The following is a 6,182-nucleotide window of genomic DNA, read 5'->3' on the forward strand; positions in this document are numbered from 1 at the left end:
TAGGATCCAACAGTACATTAAAGGGATTATTCACCACGACCAAGTGGAATTTATCCCTGGACTGCAAGGTTGGCTCAATATCCACAAATCAATCAATATGTTACAATACATTAATCAAGAAAGAACAAGAACCATATGGGCCTCTCAATAGATGCAGAAAAAGCATTTGACAAAGTACAGCATCATCTCTTGATTAAAACTCTTCAGAGTGTAGGGATAGAGGGTACATGCCTCAATATCATAAAAGCCATCTACGAAAAACCTACAGCGAATATCATTCTCAATGGGGAAAAGCTGAGAGCTTTCCCCTAAGGTCAGGAACGCGGCAGGGATGTCCACTCTCACCACTGCTATTCAACATAGTATTAGAAGTCCTAGCCACAGCAATCAGACAACAAAAAGAAATCAAAGGCATCCAAATCGGCAAAGAGGAAGTCAAACTCTCACTCTTTGCAGATGATATGATACTGTATGTGGAAAACCCAAAAGACTCCACCCAAAACTGCTAGAACTCATACAGGAATTCAGTCAAGTGGCAGGATATAAAATCAATGCACAGAAATCAGTGGCATTCCTATACACCAACACCAAGACAGAAGAGAGACAAATTAAGGAGTCGATCCCATTTACACTTGCACCCAAAACCATAAGATACCTAGGAATAAATCTAACCAAAGAGGCAAAGGATCTGTACTCAAAAAACTATAAAATACTCATGAAAGAAATTGAGGAAGACACAAAGAAATGGAAAAACGTTCCATGCTCATGGATTGGAAGAACAAACATTGTGAAGATGTTAATGCTACCTAGAGCAATCTACACATTCAATGCAATCCCCATCAAAATACCATCCACTTTTTTCAAGGAAATGGAACAAATAATCCTAAAATTTGTGTGGAACAAGAAGAGACCCCGAATAGCCAGAGGAATGTTGAAAAAGAAAAGCAAAGCTGGCGGCATCACAATTCCGGACTTCCAGCTCTCTTACAAAGCTGTCATCATCAAGACAGTATGGTACTGGCACAAAAACAGACACATAGATCAATGGAACGGAATAGAGAGCCCAGAAATGGACCCTCAACTCTATGGTCAACTCATCTTTGACAAAGCAGGAAAGAATGTCCAATGGAAAAAAGACAGTCTCTTCAACAAATGGTGTTGGGAAACTTGGACAGCCATATGCAGAAGAATGAAACTGGACCATTTCCTTACACCACACACAAAAATAGACTCCAAATGGTTGAAAGACCTAAACGTGAGACAGGAGTCCATCAAAATCCTAAAGGAGAACACAGGTAGCATCCTCTTCGACCTCAGCCGCAGCAACTTCTTCCTAGAAACATCGCCAAAGGCAAGGGAAGCAAGGGCAAAAATGAACTCTTGGGACTGCATCAAGATAAAAAGCTTTTGCACAGCAAAAGAAGCAGTCCACAAAACCAAAATGCAACCGACAAAATGGGAGAAAATATTTGCAAATGACATATCAGATAAGGCTAGTATTCAAAATCTATAAAGAAGCTATCAAACTCAACACCCAGAGAACAAATAATCCAATCAAGAAATGGGCAGAAGACATGAACAGACATTTTTCCAAGGAAGACATCCAAATGTCCAACAGACATGTGAAAAATTGCTCAACATCATTTGGCATCAGGGAAATCCAAATCAAAACCTCAATGAGATACCACCTCACACCAGTCAGAATGGCTAAAATTAACAAGTCAGGAAATGACAGATGTTGGCGGGGATGCGGAGAAAGGGGAACCCTCCTACACTGTTGGTGGGAATGCAAGCTGGTGCAGCCACTCTGGAAAACAGTATGGAGGTTCCTCAAACAGTTGAAAATAGAGCTACCATACGATCCAGCAATTGCAGTACTGGGTATTTACCACAAAGATACAAATGTAGGGACCTGAAGGGGTACGTGCACCCCAATGTTTATAGCAGTAATATCCACAATAGCCAAACTGTGGAAAGAGCCAAGATGTCCATCGACAGATGAATGGATAAAGAAGATGTGGTATATATACACAATGGAATATTATGCAGCCATCGAAAGGAATGAGATCTTGCCATTTGCAAGGACATGGATAGAACTGGAGGGTGTTATGCTGAGTGAAATAAGTCAATCAGAGAAAGACATGTATCATATGACCACACTGATATGAGGAATTCTTAATCTCAGGAAACAAACTGAGGGTTGCTGGAGTGGTGGGGGTGGGAGGGATGGGGTGGCTGGGTGATAGACATTGGGGAGGGTATGTGCTATGGTGAGTGCTGTGAATTGTGCAAGACTGCTGAATCACAGATCTGTACCTCTGAAACAAATAATGCAATATATGTTAAGGAAAAAGAAGAAGAAGAAGATAGCAGGAGGGGAAGAATGAAGGGGGTAAATCGGAGGGGGAGACAAACCATGAGAGATGATGGACTCTGAGAAACAAACTGAGGGTTCTAGAGGGGAGGGAGTGGGGGGGATGGGTTAGCCTGGTGATGGGTATTAAAGAGGGCACATTCTGTGTGGAGCACTGGGTGTTATGCACAAACAATGAATCATGGAACACTACATCCAGAACTAATGATGTAATGTATGGTGATTAACGTAACAATAAAAAAAATTTTTTAAAAAGAAGACAAGAAATAATGACAAATGTTGGCAAGAATGCAGAGAAAAAGGAACCATTGTGCACTGTTGATAGGAATGTAAATTGGGATAGCCGCTATGGAAAACAGTATAGCAGTTCCTCAAAAAATTAAAAATAGAACAGTCATAGGATCTAGCAATCCCACTTCTAAATATATATCCAAATGAACTCTCACAAAGTACTGGTAAGAATGTAAAATGGTACGATTTGGAAAAGAAGTTGGCCATTTCTTTCTTTCTTTCTTCCTTCCTTCTTTTTTCTTTCTTTCTTTCTTTCTTTCTTTCTTTCTTTCTTTCTTTCTTTCTTTCTTTTCTTTCTTTCTTTCTTTCTTCTTTCTTTCTTTCTTTCTTTTTTTCTTTCTTTCTTTCTTTCTTTCTTTCTTTCTTTCTTTCTTTCTTTCTTTCTTTCTTTCTTTCTTTCAAGTAAGCTCTATAGTCAACATGGGGCTTGAACTCACAACCCTGATACCAAGAGTCACATGCTCTACCAACTAAGTCAGACAGGTACCTGGCCATTTCTTAATAAGTAAAATATATACCTATCATGTGACTCTACCCTCCTATTCCCCTCCTAGCTGTTTATCCAAAAGAAATGAAAGCATATATACACACAAAGACTTGCACACAAATGATTAGCAATAGATTTATAGTAGCTAATATCTGGAAATAACCAAAATTAAGAGGTGAATGAGTAAACAAATTTTTGTACACAAATGGAACGGAATATTATCAATGAAAGCAAATTAAGTATTATTATACCCAACAACATGGATGAATCTCAAAATTATTACACTGATGAAAGAAGACAGGCTAAAAAAAGAATGCATAGTGTATAATTTCATTTATGTGATATTCTAGAAATTGCAAACCAATCTATAGACAGATATCAAACCATTGTTGTCTGAGAAATATGGAGGAAGGGGAAGAAAGAAATGGATTTCAGAGAAGCACAAGGAATCTTTGAAGGTTGAAGGAGGTATTATCTTGATTGTGGTGGTGGTTTCACCGATGTTTGCATATGTCAAACTCATCAAATTGAACACTTTAAATAATACAGTTTAATATATGTCAGTTATATCTCAATAAATCTGTAAAAGAGAGGAAAAAATAAAATCTCTTCACAAAGAAGGAAATCTCCAAGATCTTATGAATTCCAGTCACAATCCAGAGGGCCACTTAAAAAATTTTAATGCAATTTACAGTTTACTCTGACTACCTGCCTTAAACCATCCAGAGGAAACAACTATTATTAAAATGATGTGTATCCTTCCACCCCTTTTAGCTGATACTTTTACTGACATACATACACACAATACTGTTTTACATAAATTAGAATCATTACTATATTGTTCTATAGCATTGCTTTTGCACTCAAAAATATGTTTAGAAAGACAAATCTGCTGCACTCTTTTTAACAGATGCATGGTATTAAATCATATGAAAGCACTTCATTTAATGATATTCTACTGATGGACTTAAAGGGGGATTTAAAGACATCTTTGTACATATATCTTTGATCACTGATTTATTTCTTTAGAAAAACTTTTTGAAGTTCCTATTATCAAAAGAGTATTAATCTATTCATTCAGCAATTACATAGGTACTTCTTTGTACCCAGTACTGAAAAACAGAAAAGAATCATATGTAGTCAGTGTCCTTAAAGACATTCCATTTTAGAGGGAGAGAGAGACAGGTGAACAGACTGTCACAATACAGTAAGATAAAAACACTAATAGAATCAACACAAGTAGCTGTGAAAAAAACAGGTAGGAGTGCTCAGGCTTGGAGGATCGGAATAAATTACCCTTGTAAGTGCCTTTCTCTCCAAACCATACCATTCTTGCACCTTCTCTTCTATTTTTCACATTCCTTAAAGGCATGCCTAGTACAGGACTCTGAACAGTGGTGCTTCAATTAGAGCTGCTAGCCAATAGACTGCAGATATGTTTGACACAGTATCCTATATGCTGCCAGTCTACTGGCTGAGCCCAACCCCATTTAGAGAGGACAACAGAGACCTGTGTTCAGAGTCACACTGAATAGAGAGTTCTGGACTCCATAGAACCCACTGTCTTTCAGGAGCGATGAAGTCCCTATTATTCATCCTTGCAATTTTTTTCCTCCTGGCCCACTTGGTCTCAGGTAAATAAAATCTTGGGGAAGAAGAAACACTAACCTAAAACAGGGTCCTGCACATAGAGTCCCTATTGTCATACTGTCCAGGGGATTGGGAGACGTGTTCTCATAGGACAGCAGGCTGAGGTTTGCTTTATTTCTTTCTTCTCTCTCTCTCTCTCTCTCTCTCTTTTTTTATTTGTCAGAGAGAGAGAGAAACTGAGAGCACAAGCAGAGGGAGAAGCAGACTCCTCACTGAGCAAGGAGCCCGATGTGGGACTTGATCCCAGGACTCCAGGATAATGACCTGAGCTGAAGGCAGACACCTGGCCACCTAAGCCACCCAGGTGTCCCTGAGGTTTGCCCTATTTATTCAGAACATCTCTGTCCTAAGAGATCCCAAGGCTCTCACAACACAGCACTGTCTATGGTTGGCAGTTAAGGAGAATAATGAGAATCCAAATGCAGAGATGGTCCTGTTGTTCCAACTCTCCCTCTATCCCATCACTTAGGGCCAGCCCTGCTTCACTTCACTTTGTATGGCACCAAGTATTACTCCTGAAGTAACAATTCTATAATATTACTTCTCATTTTCTTGGTCTTACAAAGAAGGCCTCCCACATTTTTATTCTTGGATGTGATTAACAGGACAGGAAAGGCAGTTTCTAAATATCTATAGGACTCTAAAGTGGAAAAGTGAAGGAAACTATCCTGGGTGGACATGGGGGAAAGATTCAGAACTGCTGGAAGTCCCGTGTCATATTTCAGGCTACTTGTGTAAGCATTCCTTCTTTTTCGTTAATTCTATAGTTTATATTTACAAAATTAAGACAGGAATACCGCAGGTATTTGGGAAATCAAAAACTTGGCTACAATTTATTTTTTTAAAATATTTTATTTATTTATTTGACAGAGAGAGACACAGTGAGAGAGGGAACACAAGCAGGGGGAGTGGGAGAGGGAGAAGCAGGCTTCCCGCGGAGCAGGGAGCCCGATGTGGGGCTCGATCCCAGGATCCTGGGATCATGACCTGAGCTGAAGGCAGACGCTTAACGACTGAGCCACACGGGCACCCTATTTATTTTTATTTTTAAAGATTTTATTTATTTATTTATTTATCTATCTATTTATTTATTTATTTATTAGAGAGAGAGAGAGAGAGAGAGAGAACTAGCAGGAGAGACAGTGAGCAGTGGGGAGGAGTAGAGGGAGAGGGAGAAGCAGGCTCCATGCTGAGAGCCTGATGTGGGGCTCAATCCCAGGACCTGAAGATCATGACCTGAGCCGAAGGCAGCCACTTAACCAACTCAGCCACCCAGGTGCCCCCAAAATTGCTTACAATTTAATAACCTCTTAGATTTTCTAAATGTTGACCAAGTCATATGCATATTTCTAACCTGATTTTTTAATTTAACATTTTATG

Source organism: Callorhinus ursinus, unplaced genomic scaffold (assembly GCF_003265705.2).
Source record: "Callorhinus ursinus isolate GAN/ISIS: 27379988/994484 unplaced genomic scaffold, GSC_fseal_2.0 scaffold38, whole genome shotgun sequence".
NCBI classification, from domain to species: Eukaryota; Metazoa; Chordata; class Mammalia; order Carnivora; family Otariidae; genus Callorhinus; species Callorhinus ursinus.